The sequence below is a fragment of the Balaenoptera physalus genome (genome assembly GCF_965194825.1).
Source record: "Balaenoptera physalus genome assembly, chromosome: 17".
Lineage (NCBI taxonomy): Eukaryota > Metazoa > Chordata > Mammalia > Artiodactyla > Balaenopteridae > Balaenoptera > Balaenoptera physalus.
In genome coordinates this window covers 79386406-79401567 of record NC_138895.1, presented here as the reverse complement: position 1 = coordinate 79401567, position 15162 = coordinate 79386406, and positions in this window count along the sequence as shown.

The window sequence follows — 15162 nt, the reverse complement described above, 5'->3', positions numbered from 1 at the left end:
CATTTTGTATAAATAAAAGCTCTCAAGAGACAAGGAGGCTAGTATTAGTCCACTTGCTCACAGATACAAAAGTCAGGGCTTAGAAAGTTCCTGCTTTGCCACTTTGGTTGGGCTTCTTTGGTTGCAACAGAAAAAGCCCTTGATAAACACCACCTTTCCACCCCTCTCTGCAATTCACATCCCACCGTAGCACACAGGCATGACCCACCTGCCCCATCCTGTCCTTGGCCACTATTTGCACTTGGTGCAAGCCAGATCTTAGTAACATATGTGCGTCCTGCACGTGCTGTAAGCCTTAGAAATATAATAGGGACCAAGAAAGATCCAGGACCCAGGCCCTGCCTTGGAGCTGTCAGAGTCTGGGAGGGTTCAGAGGAGGAAGCAGTTCATGGAGGGATGTGCTCGGGGCTATGGCAGTGGCGTATACACGCCCCCTTGACGCCACAGTGTGTCAGCCCAGGCCCCAAAAGGCCTTTGCCCACTTTGATCAGAGTCTGCACGTTCAGTGCTGCTGAGGCCCCTTCCCCGGTCTGTCCTGTTCTTTGCATCCATCTCTCCTCTCCCTTTTACCTAAGATCGCACGTCCTCCTCCAGGCAGCACCCTCTCTATTGTTTGTGTTTAAGGGACATGTGAGGCAGAAGCTAAAGTTTAAAAAAAAAAACCAAAACTTAATGTTTGTTTGTTTGCTGAACAAAAGGTAAGGAAAGTGCCCCCACCTAAGACTGGGAAAGTGAAACCACCAGGACCTGGAAAGGCCTTTTGTCATGTTATCAAAAAAGCCCAGGCCAAGGCCTGTCTCTGCAGGGACCCCTCTGAGCTCTCAAATCTCCCCATCCTTTCCACCTTTCATATGGGGGCTGGAGCCTGGAACAGCTCTTTCCTTTACTGAGCAAGAAACGGGCAAGAAAGGAAAGGGGAACACAGTGAAGGGGAGCCCTGAGCCACCCTAACCTGATGGAGGCTCCAATTTCCCACTTACTAGCTGGTAACTTAGAACAAGTCACTAAATTTTCTTAGCCTCAGTTTGCAAAGCAGGAACAATGGTCTTGAGTTTAATTCAGACAAAACCATTAAAACAGGCGTTGGTATACAGCAGGGGCTTTAAATGTGAGTTCTTGTTGCACGAGGCTTGTACCCACTCTTTCTGAAGATGGGAGGAGAGGGTGTGCCCAGGCAGACAGGCTAGGGCTTTTTGAAGTGGCTCATGGGCTCGTAACAGAAATCAAAAAACTTTTAAGACACCATTGCATCCCTGGATGCAGAATAAAAGCCAGCCAAGCAAGAAGACATACTCGCTTCAGCGGCTCAAATCCCCGCTGTCGCTTTGCTTTTTACATTTAAGAAGAAAAATCAACCAAACAGAACCTTTCTTCTCATTTTTTTCATGCCTGGGTCTTTGTTCCATGCCTCCCACATCCTAAATCTCTCTCCCTCAAGATCTGTTTTCATCACCACTTCCCCCAAGAAGTGCCCTCACTGGAGCAGCCGCTGGCTTCCTGACTATGACACACAGGTGTAGCTTCCCAGCTCAGCCAGGACCACTGTGTCGGGGGGCCCCGGAGGGCAGGGACTTTCTTGGGGGCAGGTGGTGCCTGAGTGGACGGCTGGCACAGGACTAAACATTAACCGGGTCAAAGGCAGTGATGCAAGGGGGCACTCGCCAGCCTGTCGTGTTCATGGCAGGCTTCCTAGAAGAGGTGTCCATGCTTGTTAGTGAGCAGTAGCAGTGAATCAGGAGATATTTATTGAGCACCTACTACATGCCAAGCCCTAGGTTCTCAAGAAGGTCTGAACACGTGAGCCTACAGCAACTGGAAGAGAGCAGGTGCGGGGAGCACCAGTCACTGCTGGAGCACTGCCGGCAAGGGGAGAAAACATGGGGGACGTGGCTGCACCAGAGCACGGCGGGCCTAGAGGTCAAGCTCGTGTCCTAAAAGAACTCAGTCCCTGTACGTACAGAGGGCCCAGGGTCACACCACCCGGGATGGCAGAGCTGGGATTGAAACCCAGGTGGCCCAGCTCCCCATCCAGAGCTTCCGGCACAGTGCACGACGACCTCCCCGACCACTTCTTTCCATCCTGGCAAATAACACCAACAGTAATGATAGGAACAGCAACAATTAAATATTCTGTAATAACCTAAACGGGAAAAGCATTTGAAAAAGAATAGGTACATGTATATGTATAACTGAATCGCTTTGCTGTACACTTGAAACTAACACACACTGTAAATCAGTTATACTCCAATATAAAATAAAAATTTAAAAAGAACAACAACAGTTAATGTTTACTGGGTATTCACTGTATGCCAAGTGCTATTCTAAGCACCTTACATGTTTTTATTTCTTGCAACAATCCTGTGAAATAGATGTTATCATTAACCCTCATTTCACAGAGGAGACTCTGGAGGCACAGAAAGGTTAAATAACTCAGTCAGAGCCGCACAGTTAGTAAGAGGTAGTGCTGGATTCAAACCCCAGCATTCTGGCTCCCAAATCCATGTGCTGACCGCCTATGCTCTGCCGGCAGGCGAAGCCGATGGTCCCATGGCTGCACTAATCTCAGGGCAGCTGGGGGCCATCCTGGCTCCAGACCCATCTCTGAACTTCCCATCTGCCCTTTCCTTCAAAGCCATCAGGGACGACTTGAGACTGGTAGTTCTGACCTCCTCCAAGACACAAGGACGGTGCTCACTATAGACCTGGCCCCATGCCTGGGCAGGCGAGTCGGCAGTGATGCTCGGCTCTGGGCTGGGGGCCGCCACCTTTTGACCCCTGCATGACTACACCACGCACCTTTCTCTCCACTGTAATCCCCAGCTGGAAACTCCTAGGCTGCTAGAAAACCATGCAAGCCATGGTCTGGGAGCGAAGGGAGAAATGGCAAGAAGATGAAAAAAATCTCATGGAAAGGCAGTAGGGGCCCAAACAGCAGTCTGAGCTGTCAGTCTAGGGGCAGCATGCTATTCTGTTATTTTGCAGGACAGACAGTACATCAGTTTCTTAAATGTGTTAAGCCTTTGCTTCCTGGCCTTCACAGGGGAAGAAATGAACTAAATTCTTTTCTTTCAAAGAAGGCTGTATAAAATGTCTGTGCTGGCCAGACCAAGTTCTGAGGATGGAGAACAGGGAGTGAAAAGGGGCACTTGCTGAGCGGGTACTGCGTGCCAGGCACCTCTCGAAGGGTCTCATATACATTATCTTTTCTCCATCTTCTGACATGGGTGCAATGAGTGTGCCCATTTCACAGATGAGGAAGCCAAGGCATAGGATGGTTCGGGAACCAGTGCCAGGGCACACGCTCGCAGAGGTGGTGTCAGGTCGGCCCCAGAGCCCTGCTCCTCCCCACCACACCCCAGCCTCCCCCAGCAAGGCTTGGGTCCAGAATCTGAGAAGCTTCACTACTGTCCTGTTCTGTGACTCTGAGCCTCGTGCAGAGGTGACCCATCTGCGTGTTCAGCACCCGTGGATCCATGGTGGAGCACACACCCAGGCTTGGAAATAGACAAGTGAGAGGCCCGGTTCCCACCTCAAGGAAATCGCGCCAGTGGGACCACAACGCAGACGTGGACAAGGGCAGCTCAGAGCAACGCGTGCTGGCCAAGTCCACCTGGGCGTCCCACCGACCCCCTGACGAGGCATGTCTCAGCTTACTGTCATCCCCTCCCCTGGATTCCATATTTCCAATAAACCACAACGAAAACACTGAGACCAAAAAGCCAGAAAGCTAACAGCCACTCACCTCTCCCCGGACCCTCCTCTCCCAGGTGCCACCAGGGCTGCTGTTTCCCGAGCTTCCCCATCTCTGCAGGGTGACCTGGCCACGCACAGAGGCGGGCCCTCCTCACTGTCCCCCTGCACCAATGAGCTTTCCTCCGCTCTGACCCAGCTTCCCTCCTACAGCCAGGACCCCGGCATCGCCCTCTGTAAAGCCCTTGGCTGGCCCTCCATCGCCTACCACAGGGGGTCCACGACGATGGCAGACGTGAGACCCCTCCTTACCTCTCCACACTCCCTCCAGGTGTCTGCCCCCGACCACCCCAGGCTGTCCACAGACAGCGCCGTCTTCCTGAAATAGCACCGATACAGGTAATATCAGTAGCCGCGGAGAGCAGCTACTGACTCTGCACTGCATGCTGCAAAGGAATTGCCTTGTTTAATCCTCACCGCCACCCGACAAGGTGCATTATGCTTTGAGACCTATTCTACAGTCAAAAACGAGAGGCTCCGAGAAGTCAAATAACGTTAAGTCCACAGAGCTGTGAGAGGTGACGATGGGTCTGACCCCAGATGGTGTGCCTGCAGAGCCGCGTTCCTAACACAGCGACACACCCACCCCGTACTTTCTGAGCCAAGCCCGCCTCACCCTCAGCCTCAGCGTCAATACTGCCTCTGTTTAGGAGGATCCGCTGAGCCCAAGGGGACACGCACCTTCTCCACGATGGCCCTGTGCTCCATCACAGTGTCCATGAGGGAACCGAATACGCCATGGAACTTAATTCTGTGCACAGCTCTTCCTGGAGCTACTCCCCACTAGTCTCCGAGCTCCTTGGGGACCACCCTTCTCCCATGTGCCTCATCCAATGCCAGCCAGGGCCCAGGGACCACATTAATTCATATTTGATGAAGGCATACATGAGCCGGGATGCCCTCTGGGCTGGTGGGTTTGGGGGAATTCATTTCTTGCTCTCTTTTTCCTTTCTGGTTTTAGTTGTGGGTGCTTTTTCTTTGGCAGAGGGAGCAGGGAAGTTAGTTGAGAAGTGACCCAGAGCAAAGGAAACGGAGGAGCCGCTGCTGAGCCCTGTATGGGGCTTTGGGCTTTAAGAGAGAAAGCGAGGTTCATCAACCAAGGGGACCCCTACAGCGCAGGCTGCACCGTAGCGTGGGACCCAGACTCAGAAGCCAGACTGCCTGCTTTCAGGAGGCTTGGCCACGCTCACCAGCTGTCTGATCTGACGCAGGGCATCTAACCTCAACAAGCCTCCTTTCCTGATGCACGGAACAGGGGCAGTAAAAGTACTGCCGTCATTAGGGTTGCTGCGAGGGTGAGATGAGTTAATATATGAAGCAGTCTTAGAAATATGTCTAGCTTTATTATTATTTTGAAATTGAAAGTGTAGTCTCAACTCTCAAGGGCTGTAGAAAATTTGATAGAGTTTTCTCCATCCATTTAAAATAATTTCTCTACATTTTAAATAATGCAGGATGGTTTATAATAAAATAGTCATTCAGCTGGATGGATGTAACTCATATAACAGAATAACAAAGTAGGAATCAGGAGAACAGGATTTTCAACCCAATTCTGTCTCCAACCAGCCATATAACTTTAGGGCGAGTTTCTTAACCTCTCCTATCTGCATTTTCTTCAACTGTAAAATAGAGATCATGGTAATGGCTGGGATGCTTTTGGTAAGAACTAGAATAAAGATAGCTTAGTCAATTTTTTAGTACTTAACCCAGTTGAAGAGTGCCAAGATTATTCAATAGAGAAAAAACAGACTTTTCAACAAATGATGTTGAGACAGCTGGATACTGACATGCAAAAAATGAAGATGGACTCTTACCTCACACCATATACAGAAAATTAACTCAACTACCATATGACCCAGCAATTCCACTCCTAGGTACAAATCCAAAAAAATCAAAACACTAATTTGAATAGATACACGTGGGACTTCCCTGGTGGCACAGTGGTTAAGAATCCCCCTGCCAATGCAGGGGACACAGGTTCAACCCCTGGTCCGGGAAGATCCCACATGCCATGGAGCAACTAAGCCCATGCACCACAACTACTGAGCCTGCGCTCTAGAGCCTGCAAGCCACAACTACTGAGCCTACGTGCCACAACTACTGAGCCTGCGCACCTACAGCCCGTGCTCCGCAACGAGAAGCCACCACAATGAGAAGCCCGCACACCGCAATGAAGAGTAGCTCCCGCTCACCACAACTAGAGAAAGCCCGCGCACAGCAATGAAGACCCAACACAGCCAAAAATAAATAAATAATTTTTTTAAAAAAAGAAAAGATACATTTCTATGTGTTGATTTGATACACTTACATATTTCAATACGATCACTGCTGTAGCATTCCCTAACACCCCTATCGTGTCACATAACTATAATTTCTTTTTTGTGGTAAGAAAATTTAAGGTCTAGTCTCCGAGCAACTCTGAAGTATAAAATACAGAACTGTTGATTATAATCACTGTTCTGTGCACTTGATCTCCAGAACCTATTTTTCTTCTAACTACAAGTTTGTACCCTGTGACCGACACCTCCCCAGGTCCCCTCCAGACCCCCGGTAACCACCATTCTATTCTCTGTTTCTCTGAGATTGTCTTTGTTAGATTCCACATATAAGTGATATCATACAGTATTTGTCTATCTCTGTCTGACTTATCTTACTTAGCATCATGTCCTCAAGGTCCAGGCACACTGTCACACGCGGCAGGATTTCCTTCTTTCTCATGGCTGAATAATAGTCCAGTGTGTGTGTGTGTGTGTGTGTGTGTGTGTGTGTGTGTGTGTGTGTCCTACATCTTATTTATCCATTGGTCCATTCATCCATTGACAGACTTTTAGGTTGTTTCCATCTTCTGGCTTGTGAGTGATGCCACCACGAACATGGGAGTGAGTGATGCAATTTTAAACCTAAGGGGCCACTGCTGATAGAAGGAGAAAGGCATTCACTGTTAGGGATGCACTGGGGATCCAATAAGGGAGTTTTCGGATGAAAGTAACATGGTACGGTACATGCTTTCTCAATAAAGATCACTGTGGTGGAGGGTGGAAAATGGGACGCAGGCTGATTGACTATAAGCCAGGAGACCACCAAGCAGGAGCCTATCAGCAGAGTCCAAAGACAAGCAAGAGTGAATTAAATCAAAGGCACGGCAGAGGAAGTGGACAAACACAGATGGATTCGAAAACCATAGCGGCCAAGGATCCTTGGATGGCATTTGTGATTCTGCCACTTGCCAGCTGTGGGATTCTAGGACAATCATCATTTCAACTCTCTGCTCAGTATTAACTGTTGGATCCACTCCCAAGGTGAGGTCAGGATTAAATGAGAGAGTGGATACCTACCTGCTTTATTTTAATTGCGGTAAAATTCACCTAACGTAAAATTCACCATGCCAAAGTATACAGTTCAGTGTCTTTTAGTATATTCATAATGTTGTGCAAGCATTGGCACTATCTAATTCCAGAACATTCTCATTACCCTGAACTGAAACTTTGTACCCATAACCATCACTGCCCATTCCTTTATCCCCCTCCATCCCCAGCCCCTGGCAACCACTAATCCACTTTCTGTCTCTATGGATTTGCCTATTCTGGATATTTCATTTGAATGTAATCATCCAATATGTGGCCTTTTATGTCTGACTTCTTTCACTTAGCATGATGTTTTCAAGGTTCATCCACATTGTAGCGTGTATCAAGACTTCACTCCTTTTTATACCTTAATAACATTCCATTGTGTGCATATTCTACATGCTGTTTATCCATTCATCAGTTGATGGACATTTTGGGTTGTTTCCACTTTGGGGCTATTAGGAATAAAGCTGCTATGAACATTTGTGTACAAGTTTTTGTTCCAATGCTTCTTTTTAAGCTAAAAGACTACATTCATTTCACTTAATTATTCACTCAGCACCGTTCATGTGTCAGAGGGTGTGCTAGGTTCTGGGGTTTAGAACCATGCACAGGACAGGTAAGGTGCCTGACCTTGGGGTATGTACATTTTCTTGGGGGAGAGAAGCAGTAAATGAGGAGGCAAACAAATAAACAAGATAATTGCAGGTGGTGACAAGTCTTCTGAATGGAAACAGGGCAATGATAAAGCAGAGCAACTGGTGGAGGAAGAAGTGAGACCTTAGGCAGGATGATCAGTGTGTCAGTCAGGGTTCTCCAGAGAAAGAAGACCAGGAGGATGTGAATATAGAGAGAAAGATTTATTTTAAGAAATTGGTTCATGCCACTGTCATGTTTGGCAAGTCCAAAATCTTCAGGGAGGGCCAGCAGGCTGAAGACCTAGGGAAGAGCCCACGTTGCAGTTCAGGTCTGAAGGTTATCCACTGGCAAAACACCCCCTTGCTTTGGGAGGCCAGTCTCTGTTCCAGCAAGACCTGCGACTAATTAGATGAGGCCCACCCACATTATGGAAGGCAATCTGCTTTACTCAAAGTTCACCCATTTACGTGTTACTCTCATCCACAGAAACGCCATCACAGAAGCATCCAGGATAATGTTTACCACATCATCTGGGCACCATGGCCCCACCAAGTTGACCCAGGAAATTAACGGTCATAATCAAGAAAGGTGTCCACAGTCAATTCCGGCTGTGATGTGAGAATGAGCAGGTGTCATCCGTGCAAAAACCTAGGGGAAAAGCATCCCAAGAAGAGGAACAGCAAGTGCCTCGGGGAGGCAAAGCGTACAAATTAGCTGAGGCTTGAGGGGGATCGGAGAAGTGACGTCAAGAGGTGAGCAGGGCAGATGCAAATGGAAGGACATTCTTTTTAGAGAAGGAGAAAAGCCATTTTCCACTCATGGCCCCCTCCTCCATACTCCACTGCCCCAGGCAACCAAGCCACAAAGTCTCGTTCTGCTGTGGGAGATGGGCTGGAAACAATATCCCCAGGCAACCACACGAAAAGAAATCATCAGCACTTTTGAAAGAAAACCCAGGGAAAGGTAACATCTAACATAAATATCATTTCTCATGGCTCTTTCCCGTGCTTCCAGAAACAGACAAATTTACTTCTAAGTTGTCCTGCTGAGTCTGCCTTTATTATCTGCCTTAGGAAGGCTGCATCTGGGCCAGCTGGGATGTGGGCTGCCTTCAGTAAAGCTCGCGCCTCTCAGCTTAGATGGCGCCAAGGCCAGCAGAAGCTTGATTTCCCCACAGATCCCAGCAGCGGCCCCGTCGCCTTGATTGCTTCTGATCAAGGCAAACTGAGAAAAATGAAACAGGGACATCTGTTCTCTTTCTGTCACTTGAAGCCGGCAAAAACCTGCAGTCAATGCGGCCACTCAAAACCAACGCAAAAGTGAATTCCCAATACAAGAAGCCCTGATCGCAGCAGTAGGAATTAGAACTTCGCTCCATCCTCTATTCAGAAGGAAAACCACAGGCTGCTTTTAGTCAGAATCCAATGCCTGGGGCTTCCCTGGTGGCGCAGCGGTTGAGAACCTGCCTGCCAATGCAGGGGACACGGGTTCGAGCCCTGGTCCGGGAAGATCCCACATGCTGCGGAGCAACTAAGCCCGCGAGCCACAACTACTGAGCGCACGTGCCACAACTCCTGAAGTCCGTGCACCTAGAGCCCGTGCTTCACAACAAGAGAAGCCACCACAATGAGAAGCCCGCGCACTGCAACGAAGAGTACCCCCCGCTTGCTGCAACCAGAGAAAGCCCGTGCACAGCAACGACAACCCAAGACAGCCAAAAATAAATCAATAAAAATAAATAAATTAAAAACAAACAAACAAAAAGAATCCGACGCCTGTGTGTCTTAGTCACACCAGTCTGCCAGGAGAAGCACCGGCTTGTCCTACATCCTGACCTTGTCTTTGACACTTGGCACCTGCTAACACCTTTGACAAACGCGCATCAGCACAGTCTGAGTTGGGAAGCACTCTGCGCCATCACCTCTCACCCGAGCTGCCGCAGAGCCTCCCCAGGGGCTCCCTGGGTGTCCCCGGCCCCTCCATCCACTCCGCGCGCTGCCCTCCGGCCGTGGTCCTCTCCTGCCTCCTTTCTCTGCAGACCCCACCTCAAACATCAGGTCAAGCCTCGGGGCCGCTTTCTCTGCTTCCAGTAAGTCATACTCGCTTTAACCTCTGCACCTTTGCGCAGGTGTTCCTTCTACCTGCAACATCCCTCCTCCTCAGCCCCCTACCCTAAGGGCACCGATGAGCTAACCCCGATCCCTCCTCAGGTCTCAGCTTTGGGAAACCTTCCCCAACCATGCTGTCTGCATTAGAACCAAAGTCCCAGCTACGCTTTACCAGACACGAGTCCCAGGATGCTGTGACCTTCGCGTGTGTCCCCACCCCACTGCTCACCACGGACCCCCGGGGCCCAGGAGGGTACCCAGCGAAGGCAGGTGCGTACCGTTACTTGTTGAATGAATGGCACAGTGATAGACTCTGAGTGTACAAGGTTGAAGACAAGAAAGCTGGCGCCTTCCGGAAGCCTACAGACAAATGGGAAGCAGCAAGAGGCAACCACAAGGAAGCAATGCCACCAGAGTGGGAATATGGGTGGGGAGGAGGGACGTTATCTGGTCCCTGCCAGAGGCTCAGGAGGCTTCCAGGAGGAGCCGACGCCTGACCTGAGCCTTGAAGGATGAGTAGAGATGAGCAAGTGTGGGGAGACAGCCTAGGCCTTGGCATGAGTCGAAGGCAGAGGGAACCCCAGCACCCTGGCGTTTGTGGGAAGCCAGTTCTGTACAAGCAGAGCTTCGTGTACGTGGGGAGGTGATGAGGCTGGCGTGGCTGGCGCACAGAGATCGGGGCTAGAAACACAGCTCTGATGGCCACGTGCTCATGACGAAGGCTCAACCCAGGAGCGAAGACGAGCGTGCTCAGCCAGGACGTAGGGCAGGAAGGACAGACTCAGAGGGACACCGACATTTAATTAAGAGGCAGAATGGGGAAAGGAGGACAGACAGGGGAGAGGGAGAGAGAAGAGTCAATCAGAGGAAAGGGGGAGAACAAGGGCGAGGGTGCCGACATGGAAGCCAAGAGCAAAAGAAGTTGCAGGAAGAAGTGGACATGGTTAACCGGGTCACTTGCAGCACAGAAGGCTTGCCCTGGGCGTCAGCGAAGTGCAGAGGTAAGCGGGATCGGAAGTCAGCCGATCAGACCTCAATGCACCGAAGAAGAGATGGGAGATGAGGACACAGAAGCAGAGAGAATTCACCATTCATTCGAGAACCACCATTGAGAAGGTCAAGAGGGAGAGAGAAACTCAAAGCAAAGCCTGGAAAACGCAGGGGCAAGAGAGAACATGTTTTCAGAATTGGAAATGCTTAGCCATCTTTGCCATCTAAAAAGAAAAAGGTCAGGAGGAAGCAAAAGGTCAAGGACAAGGGGAGGAAGTGATGGATGAGTGATGCTGAGAACAGGCAGAACGGGCTGGGGTCAAGCCCACTGGTTGAGTGGCTGGCCTTGTACAGGAGGAAAAGTGACTCAGGCTCGAAAAGAGAAAGCGTGCAGGGGTAGACAGAGGTAAGCTTCCAGGAAGGAACTGAGGTCGTTCATTCCCACCTCAAGCCCTGGCTACGAACCTCCCTTGGCTCTGATTTATTTTCTCCTTTGCCGAGTGCAGAGGATGTGTTCCCAGCTTGCAGTGGGTCCGGGACGGAAGAGCACCCTGGGGTCCTTGAGGCTCTCCTTTGCCGTGAGGATGTGAGATGCTAGTCTGTGAAGCTCGAACACGCCTAGAGAAATTCCGACGTTTCACATTAATTCGAGGAAATGGAGAGACTCCATGAAGACAGACCATCTTAATTTTTTTTAAGTCAAAAAAAAAACCACATTACGTGAGTCAAGTGAGTGTTAACAGGAACTCCTTCAAAGTTTAAGCTCTGGCAGCAGTGGGCTGCGTATAATAGGTCAGTCCTAATGAAAGTGGCATTTTTGCAAATCGAAATGCATCAACTAGCAGCAATTTTTGATCGTTCTACCTAATGGGCCCCCTTACCACCCTGGCTTTTTCTTGCCCCAAACCTTCATCCGTGCTGTGTCGCCGCTCTTTTCAATGTCCTTCTCCCCAGGGCACCCCCACTCACTCCTCCCTGTGAGGATGGTCCCCAACATTCGACGGTTCGACGGAGGGTTTTTCGACTTTACAGTGGTGTGACAACAATTCGCATTCAGTAGAAATCAGACTTCAGATTTTGCATTTTGAGCTTTTCGCAGGCTAATTATGCAGTAAGATCCTCTCTCGTGGTGCTGAGCGGTGGCAGTGAGCCACAGCTCCCAGGCTGCCCTGCGATCGCACGGGTAAAAGACCAGCACACTGGCAACCATTCTGTACCCAGACAGCCGTCCTGTTTTTCACTTTCAGTACAGTGTTCAACTGCATGCAGTCGTCAACATTATATTATAAAACAGACTTTGTGTCAGCTGATTATGCCCTACTGTAGGCTAACGTATGTGTTCTGAGCACGTTTAAGGTGGGCTGGGCTAAGCTGTGATGTTGCGTGGGTCAGGGGTAGTAGATGCATTTTTACTTTTTTTTTTTTTTTTTTAAGAGAGGAAAGTTGCTTTCATCAGAAAAGCCGGCAATCTGGGGAGAAGGAGCACTTACGCCCTGACACCAACTCGGAAGATTCTGCGCAGCTGTGACGATTTTTAAAGGGAACAGGGGAAAGAATCTCGGTGAACCATCAAGGCAGGAGGCTGGATTCTGCATCACCGTCCACTGCATGCAGACCGGCTGACTCTTTCTTCACATGTCATCTTGCCCGTGTGACGGGCCTGCGGATGGCTAAGGAAGCTGTTGAAGGTGGAGAGCTAGGCATTCGTGACTGATGAGGACCTGACCCCATCGTCAGTCAGGGAAGATCTGAGGCACCTGGCTGACCCCTACTCACCCTTCAAGGCACCAGTTCAGGCGTCACTTCCTGCGGGAAGTCCTCCTCAAACACTGTGTCAGTTATCTACTGCTACATAATGGTGTTACCACAAACTCAGGGGGTTAAACCAGTACACACTGTATTGCCTTACAGCTCCCGAGGGTCAGGAGCCCAGCCACAGCTGAGCTGTTTTCTATGAGGCTGCAGTTGAAGCATGTGTCGGGGCTGAGTTCTCACCCCAGCCATTCACGTGGCTGCTGGCCGAAATTCCTGACTGTGTAGATCTATCCACAGGACAGTTCACACGGCCACTTCCTTCATCAAAGCCAGCAAAGGCCAGGAAGGTAACAAGATGGGCGTTATACTCTTGTTTAACCTAATCAAGTGCCATCAGTCACCTTTGCTGTCTTCTACCAGATAGAAGGAAATCACAGGTCCTTTGGGGGAAGGGAATTCCGTAAGGACATAAGCCCCAGAAGGTGGGGATAAGGGGGGCCATCTCGGAGTTCATCTACTACAGCCACTAAGACTTAATCATGTATCCTCCTCTGAGCACCCACTGCTCAGGCATGTCTATGCCTTTAGCTTTGCTACATGAACACAACGATTTTCTGTTCCTGTGCCTCCCCTGCCCCCGATAACTTGTGAGCTTTCTGCTGGACGGCCTTGTGTCCTGCTTATTACATCACTGCAAGCAGCGCAACGCCTGGCACACAGCAGATACTCAGTACACACGTGACGAACTCACGAATTGATGGCACTGATGCTAAATTGACAAGTCGCTGGACAACCCAGACCAAAAGTATACTCTAGGCTATCCATTTTCAGTCAATGTATCCATTTTCAGTCAAGACTGGATATGCTAAACCCAACTATTATATTCCACAGTTAAATTACAAAATTAAAATTGGATGAATGAAATAATTAAAGGAAATTTCAGTACACTAATGAGCAGAGACACTAAATGAGACTGCATGACGCCACATCGAAGACTGGTTCCGGATGCACCTGAGGTGAGCATTCTCAATGCAGAATTAAATGACCTAGCAACAAGCCACTCCTCAGATGAGAGTTCTGGAGTCGGTACTTCTTTATCACGATCATTAAATCAGAGAAAGAGCAAACACAAGGAGAAAGAGGGGATGGAAAGGGAGAGAGAACAAGAGAGGGCATAAGGGCAAGAACAAGGGAGAGAGATATAAAAATATTAAGATATTTAGTGTGCAGAAGCCCAAGATACTCCAAAGAAATGGATGGGGCTTATGGAGATAAGAAGATGGGGGAGGGTCAAACCCTGTAAAACAAAGTGACTAAACCAGGGAGAAGCTTAAACTCACATCTCTGCCTGGGATCCAGGGTGTCCAGACCTATGGTCATTAAAACTTCTTGTTTACAGAATACCGGTAACAGGGCAGGCTCAGTGCTGGGGGCTATGGATACAGTGGTATCGAGACATACCCGGTCCCTGCACTCCTAGGGTGTACATGCCCCCACTGGGGAAGCCTGGTCAGAGATAACAAATGAGTAAATGATCACAACAATGTCAACCTGGGATTTTCTACCCAATGAATGGGTATGGTGAGAATGATGAAGGTTATTCTCTGTAATCACGAGTTTTACTATCTCAGCTAGCTATTTAATCTTTGTGACCATCAATGTTTTCATCTGTAAGCTGTGGCTACCAATCCCTACCTGCCAAATAAGCACCGGGATTAAGTCAGTTAATGAAAATATAAACAGCACAGCACACGGCATTGAGAAGACCTTTAACGCCACTGCTATTACTATCCAGTTTACTTGTCCACCTGCATTTCCAATTTAATCCTACCATTACGCTGGACTATTAGTGGGTGCTCAGTTTACATGGGCTGAGCTCTGAGGCTGGGCTTTTTGACAGAGGATGCAGGCAGCACTGCTATTTAAACACAGATGCATGTTCCCATGAAGAAAACCATCATATTTTTTTATTTTACAAGCCTGGGGGAGTTATTAAATTAAATAGTTCCCTTGCTGATAGTCAACCATAGTATCACTACCCACCAGCCAGTCAAGCTAAAATTAGTAACAACCTTACTGATTCAGAAACCCAAACGGGTATATGGATAAATCAACAAAATAACATGTCTACATGATGTTATGGTCCAAAAAGGAAAAACCAAAATCACATCAGCAGACCTGGTTTCTGGTAATAATAATGTGCCATTGGCTCAGTGTATGATCTTGAGAAAATCACTTTCCCAATTTAGGTCAAAGTATGCTCCTTTTATTTTTTTATTTTTTTTTTTTTTTGCTCCTTTTAAATTAAGTAAATTGGAAGACAGGATTAGATAGCTTCTTTTCTTTAACAGATGGTTTATAGCATTCTTCCCCCTCTGGAAAGAGAAAGAAAGCTGGTGTGGTAAGAATCGCTAGTTTGTCTACCAAGTATTCCTGGCTCTTTGCTTGCAGACCTGTAGTGGGATTGCTATTCCCACCCCTGATGAAGTTAGAAACACCCATGTGACTTGCTCTGGCCCATGAGAAGTGAGCAGAAGTGACATGTGTCACCACTAGTCATAAGGTTCAATGACTCA